Genomic DNA, 11,131 nt, shown 5'->3' with positions numbered 1-11,131 from the left:
AGAACCTTAGGAAGAAGGACCTTGGGACTTGGTGGTTCAGTGGCTAAGACTCCATGCTCCCAAGGCAGGGGTCCTGGGTTCAATCCCTGGTCAGGGAACTAGATGCCACAAGCCACAACTCAGAGTTTGCATGCCACAACTAGGGCAGACCTCATGTAGCCAAATAAATATTTTTTAAAAAAGGACCTTGAGTCCAGAAGGAAGAAATAGGATCCAAGAAAGCAATGGGGAGCTGAGCAGCTGGGGCACAAGTAGGCCATTGTGAAAAATCAGTGTCCTGGGTACAAATGTATGAAGTGAAGTGAAAGTCGCTCAGTTGTGTCCAACTCTTTGCAACCCTCTGGACTCTACAGTCCATGGAATTCTCCAGGCCAGAATACTGGAGTGGGTAGCTATTCCCATTCTCTAGGGGATCTTCCCAACATAGGGATCAAACCCAGGTCTCCCGAATTGCAGGCAGATTCTTTTTTTTTTTTGTCTTTTTTAAATAATTTTTGTTGTTGTTGCAGGTGGATTCTTTACCAGCTGAGCCACAAGGGTGGCCTACTCCAGCAGATCCCTTCTCTAGCAAATCTTCCCAACCTGGGAATTGAACTGGTCTCTCCTGCATTGCAGGCAGATTCTTTACCAGCTGAGCTACCAGGGAAGCCCTTGTATGCTGCTGCTGCTGCTGCTAAGTCACTTTAGTCGTGTCTGACTCTGTGCGACCCCATAGACGGCAGCCCACCAGGCTCCGCCATCCCTGGGATTCTCCAGGCAAGAGTACTGGAGTGGGGTGCCATTGCCTTCTCCAAGCCCTTGTATGAATGACACCAAAAGATTAGAAATAAGTGCAAGTCGTGAAAAGTGAAAGTGTTAGTCGCTCAGTCATGCCCATGTCTTTGTGACCCCGTGGATTGTAGCCCACCTAGCCCCTCTGTCCATGGAATTCTCCAGGCAAGAATTCCGGAATGGGTTGCCATTCTCTTCTCCAGGGGATCTTCCCAACCCAGGGATCGAACCCGCGTCTCCTGAATTGCAGGCAGATTCTTTACCATCTGAGCCACCAGGGAAGCTTTGGAAGGAGAGGAAAAAGAAATCAAGAGAAAGTGAATGTTGGGGAGGCCCAAGAAAAGATCTGGAGTGGGGATTGGGGTGGGGCGGTCCCCACAGCTCAGGGGTGACATAGAGTAGGTTGGGAACCATGATCACCTGGAATTGAGGGTGTAACTCCACGGACGGACACTTTCAGCCTCCTGTCTTGGCTCTCCCTTGGCCTGACGTTCCCCCTGTCCTTGCATGAGTGAGTCCCAACATTTTGTCAAGATTGAATTCAGATGCCTGCTTCTCCAGGAAGCCTACCCTCCTCCCAGCCCGGAGGCTCCTGGCCTGACCCTAAGGGCCTGTGCGCCCAGCGTTAGTGAGCACGTCAGGGCTGATGGTGTTAGGGCCCATGCCTACTCTGTCACCAGGCCAGGCCCAGCTGGCTGGCGAATGTGCTGAGAATGTAAGTTGGGTGTGTGCCAGGCTGCCTGGGTTCAAACCTCAGTGCAGTGACTACTGATGGTGTGTGGATGACTGTTATGAGCGGGTGAGTGCAGGCAGGATGGGACAGCCTAGTGAGGCAAAGGGATGAAGGGATTGCACTGTCTCCAGGTGGCCTGGCTCCACATGGGCAGAAATGAGTGCAGCTTGAGCCACCTGTTTGACTGTCAGTTGCTTGAGCCAGGGAATGCCTGGTTCCCAGTAACACCATTTCAGCACTGGCCTGGGAACCTGTCAGCTTCTGCCACCACCCTCGCCCTCCCCTAGCATCACTTCTCTGGGGAAAGTGGCCCAGGTCAGATGAGGGTGAGACACCCCCATCCCCCTCTGCTCTACATGCTCGCATCTTCCTTCCCAGGTTTGTTGGCCGCCTACCCCCCTGCACCCCTACTGCCATTGTTCCAGGTTCCAGGTAGAGCCCTTTTGACTCCACCTTCCCTGGTGGCTCAGACGGTAAAGAATCTGCCTGCAACACAGGAGACCGGTGTTCAATCCCTGGGTTGGGAAGATCCCCTGAAAAAGGAAAAGACAACCCACTCCAGTATTCTTGCCTGGAAAATCCCATGGACAGAGGAGCCTGGCAAGCTACAGTCCACAGGGTCACAAAGAGTTGGACATGACTGAGCGACTAATGATGCCCTTTCAGGGCACTTGGGCTGCCAGGAGGCCTGGTGTGGTTTCTTTCCCTGGTGGGAAGAGGAGGGGACGACCACACTGTTTGCTGGGTATTGGCAGTGTCCGTATGACAGGTTTGTGATGCTGAATCCCAGTGGTGCCTTCAGAGTTCCAATCCCTGGTCACAGGCGCCAAGGTGGGCTAGGGGGGAGGGTGGCTTCCAGGGAAGAATTTTAGGCTGAGGAACTAAGGCCAGGCAGCTGGTCTGGCCAGGGCAAGTCATCCCAGGTCATCTCATGGAGTTTGGGGTTTTAAATGCCATCTGCATCCCTCACCACAGTGGGGACCCTCCCCTTTGCCCAGCCCAGATGTCTAACAGACTCAAACAGCTCTCCATGTCCCCAGCTAGCTCAGCAACTCCACCCTTCCAGACCAGAAGCCAAGGTAACCCCAACGCTTCCGCTCCCATCCCCGAAGGCCACCAGCATGGGGACTGGGACTCCAGTCACCTGGCACCGCCACCTCCGCTGCCCCTCCCCCAGCCACAGGCCACCAGCCTCTGTTGCTGGGTCCTAAGGCAACTGATGTCCCCTGCAAGCCCCTGTTCTCCAGCCCCTAGAGAGATCTTTAGAGAAGGTAAGGCAGGTCACCTGGCTCCACTGCTCAAGACCCTCCAACAGTTCCCACTTCACTTAGCATCCTGCCTTAGGCCTGCAAGTCTAGGACCACCTGTTCTGTTTCCACTCTGCCCACTCTCAGGCTTGGCAGGACTGCCGTCCAAAGCTGAGTGCTCTCGGCTCAACCAAATCTGATCCATGATTCCATTTGTTCCAGATTGTTCCCAACTGTTGTGTTGAGTTCAGTAATGAATCTCTTTCCCTGGATGTTGAATTAGTTGTTGATGTTGTAACGTAAGAGTGTGTCGATTTGATGTGTTTCTTGGTTAAAAAAAAAAGTCACTATATCTCGCTGTACTATTTTTGCAATTTTTCTATAAGTCTAAAAGCAGTATAAAAAAGGTTATGAAGATACAAAAGAAAGGGGATTTGCTGGCGGCCCCATGGTTAGGACCCCACACTCTCAATGCCAGGAGCCTGGGTTCAAGCCCTGATGGGGGAACTGAGATCCCACAAGCTGCATGGTGCAGCCAAAAAATAGTCACTGTCAAAAACTTCCTTAATTTTGTAAGAGCTGCTCTGGCAAGTGTGCAGCAACACCAGGGGCTGTGACCAGGGCTCTCACATGCACACGTGTACATGCACATCTGTTCAGGACGATATGGTCCTCCTGTTTTAGTGGAGTGAGTCAGAGCATGGTCGTGAGTCGGTGCCCAGGTAGGGCTTGGATGGGAACCAAGACACAGGCTCCAGGAGGTTGGGGATCATGCACGATGGGGGCTCCAGGCAAGACGGCCCAGATGAGGGCTGAGGGAGGGGGCTGAACCTCGAAGGAGTGGGATTCACCCTGGAGATTGGTGAGGACAGAGAGTATTCTAGAAAGGGGGAAAGGCATGAGGGAAGGCCAGAGACAGGACAGGAGAAGATGTGTGTGGGTGTGAGTGGTTCCTGTAGGGGGAAGGAAAGACTGCCGGTCAAGTGGGGTGTGGGTATCAGAGGTTGGGTGGAGGCCGGTGAGGTGGGCACAGCTGGAATCGGCAAGGGAACCCTAACAGGGAATCTGTGAAAACAGGATCAAGGAGCAGAGATGGGTCTGGAACACACCCCGTCAGCCCAACCTTGGGGAAGTGACAAGGAGGGCTCTACTTCAAGTCTTGAGCTGCTCAAGACAGTCCACTCTTTCTCTTTGCATCCCCAGCATCTGGTCAGTGTTTGGCACACAGTAAGTGAACGAGAAATGCTAGTTCATGTGTGTGCACTTTATTTTACAGTTTATCAATGTACAATAAAGTGCAAGTAACTGAAGTACGTAATTGGATAACTTCTGACATAAATGTACATCCTTGAAACCCACGATCCAGGCCATGAACATCTTCATTACTCCCAGGGTTTCCCTGTGCTCCTTTGTAACTCCTAGTCAGCTGTTTTATTTTTTTAATCATTTCTCTTATGCTTTTCGGTTGCACTGGATGTTTGTTGCTATGTGAGGGCTTTGTCCAGCTGCATAAGTGGAGGCCACTCTTCATTGTGGTGCAGGCTTCTCACCGTGGGGGCTTCTCTCCTTACGGGGCACAGGCTCTGGGCTCACGGGCTTTAGTAGTCGCAGCCCCTGGGCTCAGTAGTTGTGGCACATGGGCTTCATTGCTCAGAGGCATGTGGGATCTTCCCGAACCAGAGATTGAAACTGTGCCCCCTGCATTGGCAGGCAGATTCTTACCCACTGTACCACCAGGGAATTCCTTGGCTGTTATTTTAGATTAGTTTTTATTTTTGAAAAATTTTGTATACATGGAACCAGACTGTATGTACTTTTTTTTTTTTGACAGTGTCACTGACTTTGCAGGATCTCAGTTTCCCAACCAGCGATTGAAACTGCACCCTTGGCAGTGAAAGGTCATAACCAGTGGACTGCCAGGGAATTCCCTGTATGTATTTTTTTAAAACTGGCTTCTTCTTCACAATGTAATTATTTTGAAATTTCTCCATGTTACTGTACACATTAGTGATTTGTTGAAGATTTAAAACTTCTACTCTGAAAACACAGGCTTCCCTCGTAGCTCAGTTGGTAAAGAATCTGCCTGCAATGCAGGAGACCTGGGTTCAATTCCTGGGTCAGGAAGATCCCCTGGAGAAGGAAATGGCAACCCACTTCAGTGTTCTTGCCTGGAAAATTCCACGGACAGAGGAGCACGGCCGGCTCCAGTGCATGGAGTTCCAAGAGTTGGACACAACTTAGCAACTAAACCACCACCACTCTGAAAAGACAGTTACAAAAAAATGAAAAGTCAAGGCACATACTGAAAGAAAATATATTGAAAATATACATTGACAAAGAACTTAAACCTGATAAATGTAAAAGCTCTTACAATTCAGCAATAAAAAGATAAACATCCCAATAACACTGGCAAAAACCCCTGAATAGACACTGCTGCTGCTGCTAAGTCGCTTCAGTCGTGTCCAACTCTGTGCGACCCCATAGACGGCAGGCCACCAGGCTCCCCCATCCCTGGGATTCTCCAGGCAAGAACACTGAAGTGGGTTGCCATTTCCTTCTCCAATGCATGAAAGTGAAAAGTGAAAGTGAAGTCGCTCAGTCGTGTCTGACTCCTAGCGACCCCATGGACTGCAGCCCACCAGGCTCCTCCATCCATGGGATTTTCCAGGCAAGAGTGCTGGAGTGGGGTGCCATTGCCTTCTCCATGAATAGACACTACACCTAAGAAAATATATAAATGGCAAGTAAGCACACGAAAAGATTCTAAACATCATTAGTCATGCTGTCGTTCAGTGCTAACTCATGTCCAACTCTTTGCTACACCATGCACTACAGCACACCAGGCTCCTGTGTCCTCCACTATCTCCCAGAATTTGTTCAAATTCATGTGCATTGAGTCGGTGATGCTATCCAACCATCTCATCCTCTGTCGTCCCCTTCTCCTCCTGCTTCAATCTTTCCCAGCATTAGAGTCTTTTCCGATGAGCCAGTTCTTTGCATCAGGTGACCAAAGTATTGGAGTTTCAGCTTCAGCATCAGTCCTTCCAATGAATATTCAGGAGTGATTTCGTTTAGGATTGACTGATTTGATCTCCTTTCAGTCCAAGGGACTTTCAAGAATCTTCTTCAGCACCACAGTTCAAAACCATAAACTCTTTGGTGCTCAGCCTTCTTTATGGTCCAACTCTCACATCTGTACACAACTACTGGAAAAACCCTAGCTTTGACTATATGTTCTCTGTTGGCAAAATGATGTCTCTGCATTTTAATATGCTGTCTAGGTTTGCCATAGCATCCCTTCCAATGAGCAAGAGTCAGAATGCAAATTAAAATCACAATGAGATATCGCTACGTATTCATGAGAATAGCTAAAATTTAAAGATATGATCAAACCATATGATGGTGAATATCGAGCAACTGGAACTTTCATACACTATTGGTGAGGATCCAAAACGGTACAACCACTTTGGAAAATAGTTTGGAAATCTCTTAAAAACTACTTATACACCTACCATACAACATACCAAGAAAAAGGAAAATTTATATCCACAGAGACTTGTAAGCAGCATTCATAACACCTTTAGTCATAATTAGAAAAAATGGGAAAAGACTCAAATGATGATATCCATGCAATGGAATACTGTTGCTATTGTTCAGTCGCTCCATCATGTCCAACTTTTTGTGACCCCATGGAATGCTGCATGCCAGGCTTCACTGTCCTTCACCATCTCCTGGAGCTTGCTCAAACTCATGTCCATTGAGTCTGTGATGCTACCCAACCATCTCATCCTCTGTCGTCCCCTTCTCCTCCTGCCTTCAGTCTTTCCCAGCATCAAGGTCTTTTCCAATGAATTGGCTCTTTGCATCAGGTGGCCAAAGTATTGGAGTTTCAACTTCAGCATCAGTCCTTCCAATGAATATTCAGGAGTGATTTCCTTTAGGATTGACTGGTTGGATCTCCTTGCAGTCCAAGGGACTCTTTAAGAGTCTTCTCCAGCACCACAGTTCAAAAGCATCAATTCTTTGGTGCTCAGCCTTCTTTATGGTCCAACTGTCACATCCATACATGACTACTGGGAAAACAATAGCTTTGACTGCCGGGAGCCAGCATGGGAGATCCCACCCATGACAAGGTCATGCGGAAGAGACCTGACAGGCAAGGTGGATCAGGACTCGAGGGACTCCCTGGACCTGCTTGAGCATCTACCCCAAAACCAAAGTCTGTCTGTCTACTGTTTACTATATTATGCCTTTCACCAACTCTTTTGACATTAGCAGGGGGCTGTCCCCGACCACCTTTCTCTGAAAAAAATCAACTTAGGGCTCTAATTAATAAGTCTCCTGGGCATGAAAGGAGTATCTCAATTCATTTTAGCTTGCTTGACAGGTTTATCCATACTCTTGCAACTAACGCAAATAATTGCTCACAACTCCCCAACCATGAAAGGCACGGGAAGCCTAAGCATTCTAAAAGTCCTAATGAGCATAGAGCCCTTTGAGAGATGAAAAATTATTAGATAGTACTAATGAAGGGTTTCATTGTTGAGCCAATGCTTGCTGCCAAGTCTCCACATCCCTTACCCACTGTGTGCCTGAGAGTGCATTAATTAATATAGTTGAAATGTAGGAAAAACAAGTAGTAGCCTTGACATTAGCAACATAAGACCCTGAGTTAATGAGCTCTTTCTTTGTTGTAACCCATTATACCTTTGCTCTATGAAATGTAACTTTATTTAGTACTTTTTTGAGGGTGATGCAGATTGGAAAAATAAAGAAAAAACACTTTAAAAGAGAAAACAAGTTTTCTGGTTGACCAACCTTTATCAGGAAAGAGTCATAAAATGTTGGCAGGCCACAGGGCCAGAAGATAATGTACATAACACAACTACTACTACTACTAAGTCGCTTCAGTCGTGTCCGACTCTGTGCAACCCCATGGACTGCAGCCCACCAGGCTTCTCCATCCATGGGATTCTCCAGACAAGAACACTGGAGTGGGTTGCCATTTCCTTCTCCAATGCATGAAAGTGAAAAGTGAAAGTGAAGTCGCTCAGTCGTGTCCGACTCCCAGCGACCCCATGGACTGCAGCCCACCAGGCTCCTCCATCCATGGGATTTTCCAGGCAACAGTACTGGAGTGGGGTGCCATTGCCTTCTCCCACATAACACAAAGGCCCTTGTAAATGAAAAGTTATGCAGAAAACATCCTGGTCCCAAAGAAGGTGAAACTGATGTAATGTTGAGCTGACTCTGCATGACTTTGTATCTTTCACTTCTGGAAATGTGTAACTCAGGGTATAAAAGCTCCTTTTGAAAATAAAGCTGTGGATCCCATTTCACCAGAGCTCTCCTCTCTGTGTCTTTCTTTCTCTCTTTCTCCTTTTTTTTTCAGGCTGATTCCCTGGAGCACAGAGGCTCTCTGAGTTCACTTTTTTGCCTGGGCTTCTAAGACCCAATCGATAAAGCGCTCTGCGTCTTCGCCCCATCGAGAGGGCGCCTGAGGCCTCCGTGAACAGAGCAAGTCCCGTGTCAGGGGCTTTATTGGCTTTCTGTGTAAACCAAGGAATATCAACCTCTTTCTTTCTTCTTTCTTCTCTATTGTTCAACCCCGGACCATCAGGTTCCAGTCCATTATAAGACCCGTGTCATCTCTCTCGCCAACGCCATCCATCCTGAGGGTATCCTTGGATCCTGCTGGGGCTGGACCCTGGCATTTGACTATACAGATCTTTTTTGCAAAGTAATGAATGTCTCTGCTTTTAAATACACTGTCTAAGTTTGTCATACTTTTCTTCCAAGGACCAAGCATCTTTTAATTTCATGGCTGCAGTCACCATCTGCAGTGATCTTGGAGCCCAACAGAAGAAAATCTGTCACTGTTTCCATTGTTTCCCCATCTATTTGCCATGAAGCGATGGAATTACATGCCATGATCTTCATTTTTTGAATGTAGAGTTTTAAGCCCGCTTTTTCACTTTCCGCTTTCACTTTCATCAAGAGGCTGTAGCTCATCTTCACTTTCTGCCATAAGGGTGGTGTCATCTGCATATCTGAGGTTATTGATATTTCTCCCGGCAATCTTGATTCCGGCTTGTGCTTCTTCCAGCCCAGCATTTCACGTGATGTACTCTGCACTTAAGTTAAATAAGCAGGGTCACAATATACAGCCTTGACGTACTACTTTTCCAATTCTGAACCAGTCTGTTATTCCATGTCTGGTTCTAACCGTTGCTTCTTGCCCTGCATACAGGTTTCTCAGGAGGCAGGTAAGGTGGTCTGGTATTCCCATCTCTTTAAGAATCTTCCACAGTTTGTTGTGAGCCACACAGTCAAAGGCTTTAGCGTAGTCAATGAAGCAGAAGTAAATGTTTGTCTGGAATTCTCTTGTTTTTTCTGTGAGCCAATGGATGTTGGCAATTTTATCTCTGGTTCCTCTGCGTTTTCTAAATCCAGCTTGTACATCTGGAAGTTCTTGGTTCACATACTGTTAAAGCCTAGCTTGAAAGATTTTTGAGCATTACCTTGCTAGCATGTGAAATGAGTACAATTGTGCACTTGTTTGAACATTCCTTGGCATTGCCCTTCTTAGGGATTGGGATGAAAACTGACCTTTTTCAGACCTGTGGCCCCAGTTGAGTTTTCCAAATTTGCTGGCATATTGAGTGCAGCACTTAAACAGCATCATCTTTTAGGATTTGAAATAGCTCAGCTAGAATTCCATCACCTCCACTAGCTTTGTTCGTAGTGATGCTTCCTAAGGCCCATTTGACTTCACACTCCAGGATGTCTGACTCTAGGTGAGTGATCACACCACCGTGGTTATCTGGGTCGTGAAGATCTTTTTTGTATAGTTCTATGTGTGTTCTTGCTTCCCTGGTGGCTCAGAGGTAAAGCCTCTGCCTGCAATGTGGGAGACCAGGTTTGATCCCTGGGTCAGGAAGATTCCCTGGAAAAGGAAATGGCAACCCACTCTAGTCCTCTTGCCTGGAAAATTCCACGGGCTACAATCCATGGGTTCGCAAAGTGTCAGACACGACTGAGCGACTTCACTTTCACTTTATCTCTCCTTGCTATTCTTTGGAACTCTGCATTCAGATGGGTATATCTTCCCTTTTCACTTCTCTTCTTTTCTCAGATATTTGTAAGGCCTCCTCGGACAACCATTTTGCCTTTTTGCATTCCTTTTTCTTGCGGATGGTTTTGATCACCACGTCCTGTACAATGTCCTGAATTTTTGGTCATAGTTCTTCAGGCACTCTATCAGATCTAATCCTTTGAATCTATTTGTCACTTCCACTGTATAATCGTAAGGGAGTTGATTTAGGTCATACCTAAATGGTCAGCAATAAAAATAAACATTTGTTGAACGAACAAGGGTAGCATTAAGAAACACTCCACGGACAGGATGTGCAATACTGTGATAGTCCACTAGATGGTGGCAAAGCACACTCATTTCCAGTTTCATAAATTTGCATCTCCTGTGGCTAGCTGTCCTTACCATAGCAGGTAGACAGGACATTATCTCCATTTAACCAGCAGGAAAGCAAGGACCTGGAAAGGACACATGACATCCCGGTTTGCCAACTTGTCAGAGCCAGCCAAGACACCAGGATCTGACACATCTCCTAGATTTTCAGAGCATCTGAATCAGCAACCCAGCTAGATACCCCCATTTTTCACTTTCCGTATACCCTGCCCTCTCTCCAAGTCTCATTCTCCTAGTTGCACCCTTTGACTGAGGTCAGAAATCTATTTCCCAAGTCCAAACCAACTAGCCCTGGGCCTGGGAGACTTCAGGACAAGTTTGGAGAGGTTACGAAATGGAGCTATCTCACTCGCTGCTGCTGCTGCTGCTGCTAAGTCGCTTCAGTTGTGTCCAACTCTGTGCTACCCCATAGACGGCAGCCCACCAGGCTCCCCCGTCCCTGGGATTCTCCAGGCAAGAACACTGGAGTGGGTTGCCATTTTCTTCTCCAATACTCACGTTTATTAGGCACCCACAGAACTACTGAAATTATCAGGATAATGAAATACCAAAAAGCCCAGTGTGAAAGCCCTTGGTAAAGCTGAAGGGGTATATAAAAGACTTGCCTGGGGGTTCATTTATATTATTGAGACCTAGCCCCTTGACTTGGATATAGCCTTCAGAAGTTTTATGCTGGCCTCCTTCTGTATTCTCTTTTTGTGCCAAGGAGGAAATGACTTCCGGCCTGCTTCTCTGGCCCTTCTTATTGCTGACCCTGGCACTGACATTTCCCGATCCTGGCCAATTTTGAGCCTAAGCAGTGCCAGGAACCATGTAGCCCCTGGTGAATCCCTAGCCGCTCTTCTCCTTTGCTCTCCGGGGAAGTCCTTCCAGGGAGTAATACAGCTCTGGAAG

This window comes from Bos indicus, chromosome 29 (assembly GCF_029378745.1).
Source record: "Bos indicus isolate NIAB-ARS_2022 breed Sahiwal x Tharparkar chromosome 29, NIAB-ARS_B.indTharparkar_mat_pri_1.0, whole genome shotgun sequence".
Lineage (NCBI taxonomy): Eukaryota > Metazoa > Chordata > Mammalia > Artiodactyla > Bovidae > Bos > Bos indicus.
Note: the sequence above shows the minus strand (reverse complement) of the source record.